This window comes from Equus caballus, chromosome 8, assembly GCF_041296265.1.
Source record: "Equus caballus isolate H_3958 breed thoroughbred chromosome 8, TB-T2T, whole genome shotgun sequence".
NCBI classification, from domain to species: Eukaryota; Metazoa; Chordata; class Mammalia; order Perissodactyla; family Equidae; genus Equus; species Equus caballus.
In genome coordinates this window covers 20378383-20396412 of record NC_091691.1, presented here as the reverse complement: position 1 = coordinate 20396412, position 18030 = coordinate 20378383, and the positions used below count along the sequence as shown (strand labels likewise).

The 18030-nt window shown below is 45.7% G+C and overlaps 2 long non-coding RNA genes across 2 annotated transcripts in view; one reads left to right on the top strand and one right to left on the bottom strand.

Moving 5' to 3' along the window:
* LOC111774641 (uncharacterized) overlaps positions 1-18030 on the top strand; it is a 187033-nt gene that overhangs the window by 39278 nt on the left and 129725 nt on the right. The gene's annotated exons all lie outside the window — the stretch shown is intronic.
* On the bottom strand, positions 4996-7701 carry LOC138915311 (uncharacterized). Its single transcript, XR_011421113.1, has 2 exons — positions 7511-7701; positions 4996-6669 (listed from the first exon to the last, which is right to left on the bottom strand). It is a non-coding gene; the product is annotated as an uncharacterized lncRNA (long non-coding RNA).

Genomic DNA, 18030 nt, shown 5'->3' with positions numbered 1-18030 from the left:
GGAGCAAGATGTGGCTTGGGGTCAAAACCCTGGCTCTGCTAATGGCCAGGTGACATGTCTTTTTAAGTCAATTTACTGGTCTTTGTCAGTTTCCCCTCTCTATGAAATTGGTTTAACGATGCAGCCTTATCGTGAGAACTATCAAAGATGCGCATTGAGTCTCAGCACAGTGTAGCGCCATATTTTTGCTATTAGTCTATTTCGCATGTTCAGGGGATCTGGAAATTCCTGCCTCTGGAAAGACTCCCCACAAGTATTCTCATCAAAACACGAATTCATTCCCAGCCTTGTAAGGACTCGACGTGAACCCATTCACCTTCCTGTGAACAGAAAATGCTAACACAATGTTTTGGCCCCGAGAGCTGGTTCTGTCAAGAGTAGTAAAATGTTGTGGTTAAGCCCCTAGAGTTGTTTGGGAGAAGTGAGAGGTCTTGGGGGGAGCTAACAGGAAGTGTCTGGGCAGACCTCAGAATGTAGCATTGGGAAAGCTATGCTAGCAATTTGCAGCATCCAGCTGAATCTGGGTGAGTTCAGCTTCGTGGGCATCAGGAAGTCAAGAAGAGTGGTTGTCCCTCGGTCCTCCTGGGGCTGGGGTCAGCATCTGTGCTTGCAACTGTTCCACAAGCCTGGGTGTGGCAGAGATAGCTAGGTGTTCAACAAAAATTTGTGACCTCTCACCATTTCCTTAGTGAGGAGTTGTCACTTGGAGGTGATTGCACAGGCAGGGACTGTAGTTCCTGTCCCCACCCCGTCTCAAGCAAGTAGGGACACATGACTGGCTCTTACCCATGCAATATGAGTGTGTCATTCCTGGGCTAGAGACTTTAAAAAGCAATGGGGCTTCTTCATGCTCTCTTCTTCTGTGTGGTGATTGACTGCAGAGGACTCCGAGGTCCCAAGGGGTGGTGGACCCACAGGATGTCACGTGCCCTTGTGTCTGAGTCATTGTGTGGAGGAATCCCTACCCTAGACCTTTATGTGGGCACAAAAAATAAATTTCCATTGTGTTAAGCCACTACCATTTTTTGGTTTATTTGTTACAGCAGCTAATGTTGCCCTGATACCCCGAGTTAGGTATCCCCAAATTCAACAGATCCTTAGCCCTCCTGCTGTCTGTGACGCTGGGCCTCTGGGAGGCAGTTCTCGCTCCCCACCGCCCTCACTCCACCAGCTGTATCTTGACTCTTTACATTTGAATGAGTAAAAAATATTAACCATACCAAGCGTTGGTGAGGATGAGGAGGAACTGGAACTCTCATATGCTGCCGGGGGAGTGTAAAATGGTACAACCACTACAACAGGTTGGAAGTTTCTTAAAGAGTTAAACATACGCCTACCTTACGATCCAGTCATTTTGCTCCTAGGTATTTACCCAAGACAGATGAAAGCATATGTTCAAAAAAGACTTGTACACACATGTTCTTAGCAGCTTTATTTTACTCGCTGAAAACTGGACACTGAGTCCCCAGTATTCCCTAAGTGCCTGCTAAATGTCCTGCCCGTAGTTTCCACGAAATGTCCTAGAAAACTCCCCACTTTGGGCCTCACTCTACATAGAGCCCCTTAGAAAATCTTGAATCCCATGACTTCTTTTCATCTCCACCACTGCTGTAGTCCAAGCCACCATTTCCCAAAGACAATGACCACAGTATCCTATCTGGTCCTTCCATCTTTCCTCCTTTTCAATCTTTTCTCAGCATAGTGGCCAGGGAAGTCTCTAAAAACGTGGATCTGACTACAGTCATGCGCCACATAATGTTTCTGTCAACCATGGACCGCATATACGATGGTCGTCCCATGTGTAGTACCGTATAGCCTAGGTGTGTAGTAGGCTATATCATCTAGGTGTGTGTCAGTATACTCTATGATGTTTGCACAATGACAAAATCGCCTAACGACACGTTTCTCAGAATGTATCCCCATCATTAAATGACTCATGACTATATCCTTCCAATTGCTTCCCAATATACTTAGCATAAAATCCAGCATCCTTACTGTGCCCCACAAGGCACTAGATAACCTGACCACTGACTCTGTGGTTACTATCACTCTTTCCTTGACCACTGGCTCCAGCTACATTTGTCCCCTTGCTGCTTCTCAAATACCAACTCCTCTCTTCCTTAATGAAACCATGTGCTTTCCATTCTCTTTCCTTCTAAGACTATTCCCTCAGATCTGCCACATAGCTTCTTAATGGTCTCTGCTCAAATGTCACCTCATCAGAGAGGTGATCTCTGGACACCTCAGTAAAGGAACCCTCCACCTTACTTTACCTTACTTTATTTTTCTTCACGGTACTTGTTACTATCTATAATTATTCTGTTAACTTTCTATTGCCGTTTAAAAAAGTGACCACTAACTTAGTGCTTTAGAGCAATGCACATTTATCAGCTCACAGTTTCTTTGAGTCTGGAGTCTGGGTACCCCTTAGTGGAGTGCTCTGCTTTGGGTCTTCTCAAAAGGCTGCAATCAAAGTCTTGGCTGGGCTGCATTCTCATCTGGTGGCTTGACTGGGTAAGGATCCACTTTCAAGCTCACTGAAGTTTTGGAATAATTAATTTCCTTATAGTCACAAAAGTGAGGGTCCTGGCTTCTTGCTTGATGTCAGTTAGAGGCCACCTTCCGCTCTTAGAGGCGACCTGCAGTTGCCTAACGTGGCTGCTTACTTCATCGAGCCAGAAAGGAGGGTCTTCAGAGTGAGTCAACTAGCAAGACAGTCTTACATAAGGTCAGAGAAATGACACTTGCCATATTTGATTGGTTAGAAACAAGTCATAGGTCCCACTCATACTAAAGAGAAGGGGATGACAAAGCCATGAACACCGAGATGCAGGAATCATGGAAGGCGTAACTTAGAGTCTTTATATCACAATTCTATTCTATTTTTTTCATTTATTTCACTTTTCATCTATAACCTTCCTCATTAGCTCACAACCTTCAAGGCTACAGGACCTTATGTGTCTTGTCTGTGACTATATCCCCAGCACCTGGAACAATTACCGGCATATAGCAGGTATTCAAAATATATTTCTTGAATGAAAAAAATTAAGCTTATTTTAATTGAGCTAGCTTGAGTGAATTTTTGTTCCTTTAAAAAACAACAAAATTGGGGGCTGGCCCCGTGGCCGAGTGGTTAAGTTCGCGCGCTCCACTGCAGGCGGCCCAGTGTTTCGTTGGTTCGAATCCTGGGCGCGGACATGGCACTGCTCATCAAACCACGCTGAGGCAGCGTCCCACATGCCACAACTAGAAGGACCCACAACGAAGAATATACAACTATGTACCGGGGGGCTTTGGGGAGAAACAGGAAAAAAATAAAATCTTAAAAAAAACAAACAAACAAAAAAAAAACACAAAAAAACAACAAAATTGCCATTTGAAATATTGCTTTGAGGTTTAAAATGTGGTATCAATGAAAGAGCTTTGTAAACTGTAAAACATTCTGTAAATGCTAGGCGCTATGCTTATTATGGTCTCACCAGCTCATCTTCTTGGAAAATCATTGTGGTTTTTTTTTTTTAAATTAGTGTTGTACACTAGTTACTTCTCATTCTCCTTCTGCTTGGGAACATTATGGGATGCATTCCCGGTCCCTTAAAGTGGCCATAGGACTTGCACTGGCCATTGAACAGCAAGTGGTTGTGATGTATGTCACTTCTGGATGGAAGCTTTAAGAGCTGGCATGTATGATGACACTATTTCCCTTTGCTGTAGTGACCCACAATGCTTTTGGTTGTGGCTTCTTACTTCTTACTTCCTATCTCAGCCTCGGTCCCTAAATGCAGATGATGCTGAGCAGAATTCTCAGCTGATTTCAAAAGACATCACAGGGAAAGCAAGAAACAAACTTTTTTTGATTTAATCCACAGACATTTGGGGATTGCTTATTACTGCAGCATAACCTGGCCCATCTCGACTGATACAGCAACCAACCTTTCTTAGATAAATAGCTCTTTTATCTTGTGGCTCTTTATCCTGGAACAAACCAAATAAAGTTGCTCATGTGAGCAGCAGCTCGATTAAACAAAACCTCCTATCTGTCTCTGTGACTATGAGTTTGCCTTGTTCACAGTATCTTAACATGTGTGGGAGGTTACATAGCCACTCCACGTACATTGGATGTATTATTCTGAAGAATGACTGCCTATTGCTTTAAGGTCTGTACCTCTTTGCCCCTACCAGCCTCCCAAAGTAAATTTCAGGCATCCTCACCATGGCCATATTAACCCTCTTGCTTCCAACCCAAGACCCTGCTACTGGAGATCTGCACATGCCAAGTTGCTCCACTGAATTTCAATGCTTAACGCAGTTCCCCAGGACGCCCTGCATCCACCTAACTGAATTTCTCAGACGTCGCCCAGCATTTTGAGACCATCCCAGACATCTCACCATTTTTCAGATGAAGCTCCAGCTGTCCAACAAATGGAATGCAATGTTATTTAATCAGAGTCATAGGCTGAGGAACCAGACTCTGCGGACCTAAGTTAACTACCATTACGGCTTACCCTAGATCGGCAGAATCTGTAGAAGACTCATAGCAATGATTTTATTTTACTTGCCACTTCACAGCCCAACCCTTTTGTCCTACCACTCTCTCCTCATGTTAATTCCCGTCTTAATGAAGCCGTGTATACCAACCAGCTCTGTTGCAAAAGGCAGTTTTCCATGAAACCTGGATTTCAGTCAAGTAAGAGCTTTCATTGGAAGGAGCTGGAATCAGCCGACCCCACCAGCATGTATTTTTCAGATGTATCTACTCTATGACACCAGAGAAAACTGGTCCGTGTTTAGCCTAGTCGGGTTTTGAAGGCACAGCTGGTGGGGAAGAGGGTGTGTGTCTGAGATTCCTTCGCCCCGCGTTTGGCCTCCGTTAGGATAAGTCATCCCCAAAGTTATCCAAAAGCTCATCATGAGGGCTGGCTTTGGGATAAGAATGGCCCTTTCTCACTGTGGCTTTTATGATTAATACACCAGATTCATAAATACACATATGCATTATCCACACATCCATTTTTATATCAATAGCAAATGCTTTCCAGATGTGTGTTTGAGGTGACAGGCTCTGTGCTGCTGACTTTTTATTTTCTGTTAGGTCGCAGACCGGCCTGGCACACAGCCTATTGTTTTTATATCAAAAAGACGGGTCATACCTGCTTAATAAGCCTGAGGAATTCGCAGCAACCTGGGGGAAGTGAAGGAATGTGGCTTTCAGATCCGATTAGAGAGATGTGGCCAGGTCTCCAGGGTTCTCAGATTCAGCTCCCTCAGCCTACAATGTCATCCATTGTCTTCCTGGGCCGTGTGCTAAATGATTCAGGCTTCTGTACCCCCTCTTCCGTAGCCTGTGTGTGGAGCCCCCGAGCCGTGTACGCCCACAGGGAAGGTAACCACTGAGCTCTCTCTGCTGGCTTTCTGGTCTTCTGTTGTCTCTGCAAATGCTCTCTGTGGTGGCCTTTGTAGGGGCACAGAGAAGGAGGCCACAGGTGTGGATGTCTCTTAGGGAAGTCCAACTCCTCCCCAAGTTTGAAGAATCTTTGCTCTTTGACTTTTGGGTGACAGAGATCTCCAGAGCATGAGCTTTACAGTTAGAATCTTGGTCTGGCTGTTTACCAGCTGTGTAACCTTGGGCAAGCCCCTTAACCTCTCTGAGCCTCGGGTGGCTCGTCCGTATAGTGTAGATCTTAACACTTCATATCTCTTGGGTTATAGTGAAGATTAAATGATATGATGCATGGAAAGCTCTTAGCACAGAGTCTGGCATGTAGTAAACCCTGAATAACGAGGACCTATTGTCATTATCGTGATTACTACTCCTATTATTATGTTAACTTACAATTTAACAATATAACACTGATTTTCCCATGGTGGTCCCTTGGTTGAGAATTGAGTGGGAACAAACACTTTCTGGAAGTCCTCCCTGGCCCTACCTTAAAGTTTCTCTTGAAACATCCCCGTTCGGGAACTATTTCCCAGAGCCCTGGAAACCAACACCATGTCCTGATGGTCTGGAGCCACATCAGTGACTTTGAACTCTAGGCAAATTTTTTGTTGTTTTTAATTTTTTTCTTCTCTTTTTGGAAGGGCCCGAGCTGATTTAGGCCAGATCAGAGGTGCGACGTGAAGCCCGGGCCCCGGAGCCAAAGCTGGGTCTATTTCCCCTCTGATGGAGGCCTTCCTCCTCGCCAGGGTGGACCCCAGCGGGGCACATACGAGGCACTCAATGAGCGTGTGTCGAGTGAGTGGATGGGGAGGGGGCTTAGTGAAGAGTCATGCCAGAGGGAGTAATAGTATGACAATGATAATGAGAATGAGATCGTACCACTCATTTTCCGAGCGCTTAGGTACTCCACGGCAGGCAGCCGGCAGGCGTCTACCGATTTTCTCATTTACTCCTCATGAGGGGGACACGATGAAGCTCTTTCAAGAGATAAGGACACTGAGGTTTAGCCTGAGAGCCCATGATGGTCAAGGGTAGAGCCTTGGTTTGGGCCCAGGGAGTCTGATTAAAGGGCTCTTGCATCCGTCCACCGCGTCATAGGCCTGCCTGACTCAGTTGTCCAAGTGTTCAAGCTTTGAACTGAAGTCCCCACGGAGTGACCCTGCTCCCTTTCAGTTTGGGGTGACACAGGTGGAAGCATGAAACCGGAACAGCAACATTTCAATCCTCTCCTTTAAAGAAAGGGACCAGATGAAATAAATTATGTCTGTCAATAGATTAAACAGATCACGCTCTGAAGGAATTCTATGAAATCTTCAAAAAGGATGAAATAGATCTTTACAATATCCTCCAATGATTTCACTGTTGTTGAACAATTATATACATTACATATCTATGTTTCTATATACGAAGAGAAAAAAGTCTTCAAGGAACAACTACATATTTAAGAGCGGGTTAAATTTTATGTATATTATTCCAGTTTTAAAAATTAGATTTATATTTATAATTTTTATTTAAAGTTTATTTATACTTTTTGAATTAAAAATAAATCATAAGCCATAAAAGGATATACAGTGAAGAATTCCCCCTTCTGCTGACCAGGGGCGCCCAGTTCTCTTCCCAAAGAGCAATTCAATTTCTCATGTGTCGTTTTAGGAAGAGTCAGTTATCAGGGGTTTCAATTAGAGGGAGAGAATTTTCCTTCTAATGTATATCCAGTTTGTATCTATCGTTTGAATTTTTGACAACAAGCTTAGTGTAAAGAAAATTAAAAGTGGGGCTGGCCCGGTGACATAGCGGTTAAGGGCGCATGTTCCACTTCGGCAGCCTGGGGTTCACTGGTTCGGATCCTGGGTGCGGACATGGCACCGCTTGGCGAGCCATGCTGTGGCAGGCGTCCCACATATAAAGTAGAGGAAGATGGACACGGATGTTAGCTCAGGGCCAGTCTTCCTCAGCAAAAAGAGGAGGATTGGCAGTAGTTAGCTCAGGGCTAATCTTCCTCAAAAAAAAAAAAAAAAAAGAAAATTAAAGTTAATTACAAATAATCATTAAAGGACACGAATACCCCACCTTGACCATCTTCTATGTCTCAGCTTCAGAAGCAGATGCTAAGAAACTGTCCCAGAGAGTGGGACGACTAGCTGTGTTCCCTGCTTCTTCGGTAGCTACAACAGTTGATCCTTCAACTCCAACTAAGGAGAAAATCGTGGGGAGGCCTTTGATCTCTGGCCTCATCACCTTGACGCATCTCCCTGGCAACCACCAGGCCCCACGAGGTGGAGAATGCCTCTCATTGTTCCATCCTCCCCACCTTCACTCCACCTTAATTCCTGTGCGGGTTCCATCCCAGCCTTCTGTGGGCTTTGATGAGCCACGAAGACATTTGTGTAGATAAAATGACCCACTTCCCTCCTCAGCCTCCTCACTCCTTTCTTTGCTTGCCCCTCTGTCTACAAGGTGCCCCCATTGCCCTCATGGGCCCGGGTTCAAATCTCAGTTATCTGTGTGACTGAGTCCTATGAACCCTGTGTGGGGAGTCACTTTGCACCTCAGAGCCTCAGTTTTCTCATCTGCACAATGAGGATAATAGTGGTACCCATGTCTTAGGGCTGAAAACCAAACACCTTCAAAGCACAGTGGCTGGCACACAGCAAGTAATTAACAAAGGTGTTGTGTCTTTATTGAGAGAAAGCCTGGGGGCCTGGGTGACTTCTCTAGATTTGGTTATTAGGGTTGACCTCTCCATAGTGATTGAACTTTTATTGGCAATCTTGGTCTATCTATCTATCATCTATCTATCTATCTATCTATCTATCTATCTATCTATCTTCCTTTATTTTCCGTGTTCTGGTTTGATGGATGACCTTTCTCTTTGACACAAGCACCTGTTGGCTGTCTGTCTCCAGTGATCCCATCCTCTCATGCTTCTTCTCACCTCCAAGGCTTTGCATGTGCTGTTCCCACTGCTCTGAATGTCCATTCCTGTCCTCTCGTCCCCTGGTTACTCTGGTTTGCCCTTCAGATCTCAGCTGAGATGTCACTCTCTCCAGGGTTCTTCATTCACCAAGATGTTCACCTTAGCAGCTCCCAATCTTAGTATTTATCACATTGTATCACGATTTTCCCTTTGCTTACTTGTAACCCACTCCCTCAGTCTGTGAACACAGGAAAGCTGGATCTGTGCTCTGTCCAGTCTTTATCCCCAGCCAAGCATCTGACCTAGAAGGTTTTCAGTAGATATTTTGGTATGTTCATTTAACAAATATTTTTTGAGCTGCTACTAAGTATCAGGCACAGTGGTCATGAACAAAAGAAGAGGATGCTTACTCTCAGGGAGTTTATGTTCTAATGTGGGTGGATGTGTGGATGCTGGACTCTAGAACGCCTGATCGTCAGCAATATGGAACTTCTTGTAGTTATCTGGGCACGCTTGGCATTCCCATCTCTGTGCATTTGCACGTGCTGGTCTCACGGTCTGTAGCTCCCTTTCTCCAACGTCTGCTTCACCCCGCACCAGAGCTGGGGGAACAAATCACCAGGGAGAATCACCCCTGTGATTCTCATGCACTTGAAAATTCCATCAAAGCAGGGTCTTGAGTGTGTGGGCGCCAACTGGAGCACAGGCCCCAGAGGAGGCTCTCTCCTCCCCTCTGAAGCTCCAGGACCCAGGTCAGCTTGGCACTGAGAAGGCCCTTCGCGAACATGTGCTAAAGAATGAGTGAAATCATATTTTCGCTCTTTCTGCTTTTGGCTGAGAAAGGATTTCGTTTCCAAGGGGCCTTTTGCACAATTCTGATCTCATCCAGTGCTCGCCGATGTGATTAATTTAACACTGAGAGGCTGGTGGGTGAGGCCTGGCCAGGGGCGCTGGAATTATCCAGAAACATGTTGCTATAGAAATGCCAAGTGACCTGGTGGAACTTGCACGGCCCACTGATGTTAAATAACATGTACATTGTTTATTAACAATATTGATTGATTTTTATGTTAAAAGAGGCATTCCTTTCCCATGTAGAAAATGTTTAAATTAAGTTTTGTTGAGAAACAAACATTTATGCCATAGATGCACAATGGCAAATTTTTTGGGGGAAAGGGGAATTTATCCAAGGCTTAAGGGGAGGTAGGGATGGGGGTCGAACAGGGAAACAAAATAGAAAGAGAAAAATATGGGCAGGCTGCCTTCTACCCCAGGCAGGGCCTGGAAAAACCCTATCTGTGGCCAAGTTATTTTGCACGATTGTGTTTGATGAAGGCCCAGCTGGCTGCTTGGCTTTCTCTCTGCTTCTGAAGAGGGATTATGCTTCCGAAAGGGGGCATTCTACGTGGAATCCAGGATTCCTGACTCCTTTTCTAGAATTCTTTTCCTTACTCCACAGTCTTTCAAACCCAGGGCATGATTCCAGATATTGCTCTCTTTTTGAGTGAAAGGCGATCTTACCAGTTCCAGTGGTAGGAAATTCATTTCTGAGAGCAACAGATGAACTTATTGGACTCCTCTCATGCTCTCTATAAAATGCAAGTGTAGCTCAGGGTAGGAGATTCAAATATCTTCGAGGGCTGGGCAAGTAGGGCAAATGAGTGAAGCTGATCAAAGATGTATTTGTTAGGCGGGATTCTGGCAGGGACCAGATGGTACTCCCCAACTGGGCCATTGGATAAGCGGTTACTCAAGCGACTGTTTTCAAATGTCTGGGAAGGACGTAGGGGACTCACAGGGTAGGGGGAAACCAAGCAGAAAAGTACGGTACCCTGAGGCTAGGTGGGAGCGCTTACCTCCCCTAGGCTGAAGGAGAAGTTACTAGAGATGGCAACGCTATGGAGTGGCCCTGGACAGGAGACCTGACCTTGGATAGAAGGACTCAGCCAACCTGCTGAGACTGAGTGCCCCCACAGGGAGGGAGCTGGGGAGTATAGACTCCAGTGTCACTTCCACTCGCATTTCTTCCCCATGTCTCCTGTTGGCCAAGTCCAACTTGAAGTCAAAGAAGGGACTCATACAGATCCCCAAGGATCAATCTCCAGGGGCAGAGAGGAGGGCGGATAAGAGTGGACAGTGGGTCTGCAAGGACACAGGGAAGATGGTTAACATGGTACATAAGGCAGGTTTCATTTCTACAAAGAAATACATCCCATGTTCCTTGAAAAACATGGCTTTCTTTGCTACATTAATTTCCCTATGTCTTGGTTTCCCATTATCTAAAATGGGAATAATAATAATAATAATAAAAGTATCCACTTACCAACCCCCAGAGAGGAGTTATATTAAACGAATGGATTCCTGTAATGAACTTAGCATATTATTTTATTACACCATCGTGATCCTTTGTTTCTCTACTTTTCAAAGTGACATGGGTACAAGACCTATTTTACTGTCCCTTTAATTCTTCCGTAAGTAAAACAACAGTGAGAGCTCACTAATAGAGAGCAAATGACTCTGAGACACAGTGTAAGGAGACAATTGGGAGTGGTGGGGACTGTGGCAAAATGCAGGGTCCTGTCTCAAGGCACCACCCACCACTCACCTCTAGCTGATTACGACCTGGTAGGAATGTAGGCTGAGTGTTGCCAGAACTTTCAAGTTTTCAAGAAAACTGAAAAACTGGAATTTTTATGTGAAAGCTTCTGACTTTTTAAATGTTGGCAAATGGTTCAAATTTTTAAAAAAGTATATCGTCTGAGCCAACATTCGGTGAGCCAAACAAAACAGGTCTGGGGGCTGGATCCAGCTCACATGTAGCTGGTTGTCTCTTTGGTTAAGCTTACGCCCGTGGACCAGAGAAAGCTGTTGGCTTCTCCAGGAGGAAAGAGCATGACCTTGGCCCCCGGCAGAGGCCTCATTACTGAAGGCCTGAGCTGAAAGAGCAGAGATAAGATAAAGCATCCTTGACCTAAACTGTTAAGAGCTGGAAGAATGCATAGGAAGCAGAGACATTTAGCTGGCAGGAAAGGCAGAGTGAGTGACACTGGCCTTTCTCACTAAAAGGAGACATGGGGTGCATTTCACAGGATGCCAGTTCCGCTATCACATTCAGGACCCCAAAGTAGCCAGAATCCTGGTTTCATCTGGACGTCCCCATGAAGTGATTTTCCCTTCGGCCAGAGTTTTTTTTTTTTAACGTTCTTTGTAGGGGGGCAAGGAGAAATAAAACCCAACTCTGTGATAGTGTATCGATTCAAGGAATTAACATCAGCACACATGCAATATGCTTCTCGGGAGAAAGCGGGCTGCAGGCACTGCTCCCACGTGCTTCAGGGCTGTCCAACTTAATACACCCCTGGAGCGGCTTCAAGCTCTCCTCCCGCGGCCTTCCCTCACAAAAAATAAAAATGCCGGTTTGAATTCCCCATCTTCGGAGACAGACCGAGTGCACAGTCATGTATAGAAATCCTCTCCCCGCGCCCACATCTGTTAGACACATTGCCACGGTGTACTCCGGTTGTTCAACAATGAACAGAATTATTTCCTCTCATTACTCCCCATGTCGCTTGAAAACCGCACTCGGAAAAAGAAAACCACGAAGGGGGCTCCGCCAATCAAACAGCCTGGCCCGCTCGACTTTCCGAACATGGGAGCTGGGGGGCGGCGGGGAGGGGGGCGCTCGGGGCGGACGTGGGCTGCGTGGAGGGGAACAGAGCCACACTTGTGATGGATTTCTGTTGCTTCCCGTGTGTGTGTCTTTTTGTGTGTCTCAGCATGTGTGGGTCCGCGCACGTGTCTGCACAAATGTCTGTGCGTCTCTCTGGGTGTGTGTCTTTTTGTCTCTATCTGCCTGATGGTCTGTAAGTGTCAATCTGAGTGCTGTGTGTCAATTTCATTTCATTTCACTTTATCCTGCCATTGTTTTCCAGCTTTATTGAGATATTAACATATATGTAAGTTTAAGGTTTACAATGTGATGATTTGATACACGTATATATTGCCAAATGATTACACAATAAGGTTAGTTAGCACCTCCATCCTCTCATGTAATTACCGTTGTGTGCATGCGTGTGTGTGTGGTGAGAACATTTAAAATCTACTCCCTTAGCAACTTTCAAGTATACAATACAGTACCGTTAACTAGAGTCACCAGGCTGTGCACTGGACCCCCAGTAGTCATCTTATAGCTAGAAGTTTGTGCCCTGGGACCAGCGTCTCCCCATTTCCCCCACCCCCCCAGCCTGGCAACCACCATTCTACTCTCTGCTTCCATGAGTTTGGCTTGTTTAGATTCCGCATAGTAGTGAGAACATACAGTATTTGTCTTTCTCTGCCTGACTTATTTACTCAGCACGATGCTCTCCATGTTGTGCCAAAGGCAGATTTCCTGCTTTTTTATGGCTGAATAATATTCCATTGTATGTATATACCACATTTTCTTTATGCATTCATCCGTTGATGAGTGTGTGTCTCTTTTAAATAGCACCTATTTACCGAATGCTTACAATATGCCTGCCTCTGTACTAAACACCTTCTGAATGCGCGGGCGTTCCTACTCAGTCTTTACAGCCACCGTGCCTCAGAGATTGAGATCTTAACTATAGATGACTAAGCTGAGGCTTGCTCGTCCATTCATCCATTCACTCAAATATCTGTTCAGTACCTCCTGTGCACAGGCACTGTCGCGGACACGGGGGGAATGGCAATGAAGCAGACACACAAAGTCCCCAATGGCGGGGCTCTCGCATCTGAGTTGGGAAAGGCATGTTATAGACCAGTAAACAAATATTGTGTTTTCAGAGCTGGTGAGTGGTGGAGCTGCAATGTGTTCACAGAACTTGTTGACCGTGAGTGTTGTCAGTTCGAGCCCTGAGCTAGAAGTCCAGCAGGTGCCATGGTTGGCTTAACCCCTTTGCAAAGAGCACACCTATACCAGGTGCCAAGAGGGCCCAGTATTGAATGCTCCGTTTGGAGGTCGCCTGAGTCATTTGCCTGTAGGAATGATGCAACCTTCTGAGTCTGGGGTCTTGAAAATATTACAGCGCTCCAAATGGGGGATAAACTAGGCGAGACCCACTTTGTGCCTCTTTCTGCAGGTGCAGTGGCTGTGTGTGTGGAGACACAGATCTTGCTCTTTCTGTCCCGGATTCAATCGGACGCTGCTAAATGAAGGCAGGCTGCGGGCATCACCCAGATGTGAGCTGGAGCATTGGCGCAGCCACTTATGGGAGGTGTGACCTCAGGTGAAAGAACCACAAATTGGGCTCGAGGAGGATACAGATGCTTGGCTTCTGTAGATCTGGGGATTGTGGAGCTGAGAGTGGACTATGGGGTCCTGAGCTGACAGGGAGCCTCAATGAGTTCTGGTATCATTTCTTCTCTCCAGGAAACAAACCGAACAGAGTGTTCACTTAGGCAGCTGGATCTGTATTTTTTTTTTTTTTAAAGATTTTATTTTTTTCCTTTTTCTCCCCAAAGCCCTCCGGTACATAGTTGTGTATTCTTCGTTGTGGGTCCTTCTAGTTGTGGCATGTGGGATGCTGCCTCAGCGTGGTTTGATGAGCAGTGCCATGTCCGCGCCCAGGATTCGAACCAACAAAACACTGGGCCGCCTCCAGCGGAGCGTGCGAACTTAACCACTCGGCCACGGGGCCAGCCCCGGATCTGTTTTTCTTGGGAAGCACCAGGAATTAGGCACCAATTTCTTGTTTTAGGTCTAAAGGTGAGGAAAGGGCAATCTGGCCCTCTAGAACCACTTAAGGTATTTCAGGTGGTGAGCCTCCTATCCCTGGAGGCATGTAAGCAGAAGCTGCAGTATTCCATGGAAAGGAGTCTTTTATTGGGTAAGAGGTTGAACTAAATAATCTCTGGAGCTCTTTTCAATGCCCAATTCCAAGTTTCTGTGACATTTTGGAGTTTATTATATTCAGGGCAAACTGACTGAGATATATGCAGCATCCACCCCTTCCTCGGAGACTTAACCACTCAAGAATCACTTGGCAAGTTTTTTTTTTTCCCCTTGAATCTCAAGAATCCCTTTCTTTTGGTCTAAACTCAGGCACAAAGGTTGATGAGGCATTTAACCTACAGACATAGTACAGTGGAGTGGTTCTGAGCTGGAGTTAAAATCCTGCACTACCACTGACTAGCTGAGTGACCTTGAGCAAGTGACTAAATCTCTCTGAACCTCTGTTTTCCCATCTGTAAAATGGGGCTCAGGATAGAACCTGCCTCATAGTGTTGATATGGTGGTTGAATGAGAGGCTTCTTGTAAAAGATTATCAGAGTGCTTGACACAGAGTCAGCCCTTCATAAACATTAGTTATTACTATTATTTATTCAGCAGATATTAACTGAAGGCCAGTTAGTTATCAAACCTGAGGAATCGCGGATGCTGTTCGGAAAACCCTTATCGTCTTACTCTCAGGGGCATCGAAATGGACAGAGGAAATGCAAAGCAACACACCCCCCCCCCGCCTCTCGAGTTTCAAGATGTCTTTCCACGAGGTCACCTTTGGATCAAATGCAAGGCTTGGGTGCTGCTTGGGTCTTGCTTTTTTCAGAATCGGCTTTTCCCAACCAGACTGCACGTGCTATTGATATGTAAGATAGCGTTATTTATTACTTGTTGAATGCCCACAGTCTGTTCAGCCCTGTACAAGAGATAAAGGAGATAAGCCCCAGCCCCCGGGGCTTTGCGATTTAAGTTGCACAGACTCCAAGCGCGCCAGCTGAGACAGAGTTTGGATGCCCACGGCACGTCAACTCTCAGCTCACTCATTCCTCCCACAAAGACGACGATTAAGTGAGAAGCTGAGCTCAGGTCTTTGCAGAGTTTTTCTCGATATAGAAAAACAGTAACAGCAGATGCTATTAAAAATTAATTTAAAAAGAACTCTTTCTAAGCTGGAAACCACAGAGCAGTAAGTCTCCACAAACCATGAAACTGAGCGGATTTTGATTTCCTGTGCTTTACAAGTCTCTGACTTTAAAAATCTACCCTCTAAATTATTTACCCTATGCGGGTGGGGAAGGGAGAATGATGACTTTTCTTTTTTTTTCTTTTTTTTTTTTTCGGTGAGGAAGATTGTCCCTGAGCTAACATCTGTGTCAATCTTCCTGGATTTTGTATGTGGGATGCTGCCACAGCATGGCTTGATGAGCAGTGTGTGGGTCGGCATCCAAGATCTGAACCCATGAACCCCCAGGCTGCTGAAGCAGAGTGCTCGAACTTAACCACTATGCCACCGGGCCGGCCCCTCTGTAATGATGACTGTTTTAAGGTGGATAAAGAAGTACAAACGTGTGCCATTTTGCTTGGAAGTTTGGTGTGTTTAGGATCTCAGGCTTCTCCTGTGTTCTGGCAACCATGATGCTCTCACTGTGGTCCGTGCTCAGTGACATCATGAAGATGCTCCACAAGAGAACATTCCTTCAGTGCCATTCTGTTTCCAAAAAGAAGACAGACCCCAAACACCCAGTGGAAGAAGTATCTGGGTGTTGTTAGCAATGCAGTGGGCTTGGTCCTGGCTGGTCAATTCTGTCCAAAATTGCAGGGAGATTGGCCAGGGATGAAACACTGAGAGGTTCATCTGAAATGGGAGCTTCCCTTCTGTGGTCAGTCTGATCCTTCACTCCAGAGGGAAACTTGGGACTTACCCTGGACCCTTCACTGCTGCATTCTAGGCAGCTCTTCAATCCACTCTGCTCACACCCTGGTCCAGGCCACCATTCTCTCTCGTCTAGAAGACAGACCGACTTCCTAACTAGTTTTCTTTTCTTGCTGCTCTGTTAGGTTCTGTTTTGAACATCCATCCATTCATGCATAGTAAATGTCTTACTGTAGTTTGGCAGATGCATAGCAAAGTGCACGTATGGTGAAGGGCGCAGCTCCATAATGTTTTCCCCAGATGGAGCCAGCACCCAGGCACACAATGTTCCCAGCTCCCCGGGAGCCTCCTCATTGCCCTTCTCAGTCACCTCACCCCACCCAAGGGTAACTGCTATCCTGACTTACATAGAGAGGGCTTGACCTGGTTTTGAAGCTTCTATAAAATGGAATCATCCAATGTGCAGTCAGTTCTGCTATCACACTTGTTTTGAAAATGCAATTTTGTTCCAGTGTGATTAATCTATTAGGGAACAATGTGAACGTCAGGCAGATTTGGCATTGGCTGATGTGTGATTTTGTTGCAAGAAACACTAAATAAATGTAGAGAACAGCACCCAGCTGGCCTGAACCCTGGGGAAATACACAAAATGCGGACACCTCAAACATCTGCTGTCGACCTCAGTTCACTGTGTCTGTGATAAGACACACTCATCCATACCTGGAGTACAGTTTCCCATTTCAGACCACCCCTCCCACTGCTCCACAAGAACTCACACGCTGCAACCCTCTGATGTCACTTCCACAAGCAACTTCAGGGCTTTTCCAAAGTGCCATATTTATTGTAGCATTTATGCACTTTTTTTTTTAAAGCATTTAACATATGTAAAACTGTGATACCATTTTTATTAGTTTCCTATTTTTTTAATGCATCACTAACAAAGTTTTTAGTGTTGTCCCCCTCACCCCATGTCCCCTGCAAGCCCTGTGGTTTTTATTGAGTGATTTTGTGTAGAGCAGTGATTTTTAGGTACGCAGATGTCATGTCATGGCAGAACGGGCTGTATTTTTTTTGTCTCTGGCTTCTTGCTTTCACTACAGCTCATGTTTGTGAAATTCATCTATGTTACTGCACATACTTGTGGATTGGTCATTCTCAAGGTTGCATTTTATGACATTTGATAAGGATAACACAATTTATTTATCCATCCTACTATGGCTGGGCATTTGGGTTATTTCCAGTTTTGGGCTATTTCAAATAGGGTGACTATGGACGTTCGTGTCTGTGTATTTTAGCATTTCTCTTGAGTAGGAGTAGGAGTGTTGACTCTCAGGGTGGGAGCACATTCAGCTTTACTAGAAATTTCCCAACAGTCTTCTGAATTGGTCGTACCAATTTACCCTCCCAGCAGAAGCTAACGAAATGTCCCAGGTTGTCCATTCATTTGCCTACTGTGATAAAGTATAAATATCTGGTCTTTATCCTTGGTTCCTGGCACACAGCTCCTAAAACTCTTGGCCTTTCTGGAGAGGAGATTGTCCCTTGTATGATAAGGAGATGCCTGGTAGCTGGGGGCCACTGGGTAGCTTCAGAATAGGGGCTGGTTACCAGGAAGACCAGGGCATGACCGGAAGGTTGGAAACTTCAGCCCTGCAGTCCCACTTCTGCGGAGGGGAGAGGGGCTGGTGATCGAGTCGGTCACCAATGGCCAATGATCTCATCCCTCATGCCTTCATAACGAACCTCCATGAAAACCCCTCAACAATAGGGGGTGCAAAGCCTTTGGGTTGGTGAACACGTCAAGGTGCTGGGAGGGTGGTGTGCCCCAAGATGGCATGGAAGCTCCCCGAACCCCAACCCCACCCCAAACCCTGCCCTATGCATCTCTTCCATTTGCTTGCTCCTGAGTGGTATCCTTTATAATAAGTCAGTAAACACAAGTGAACTGTCTTCCCGAGTTCTCTGAGCCATTCTGGGAAACTGTTGAACCTAGGGGAGGGGTTTGTGGGAACTCCTGATCTGTAGCCAAGTCAGACAGAAGCGTGAGGACCCTGGGACCC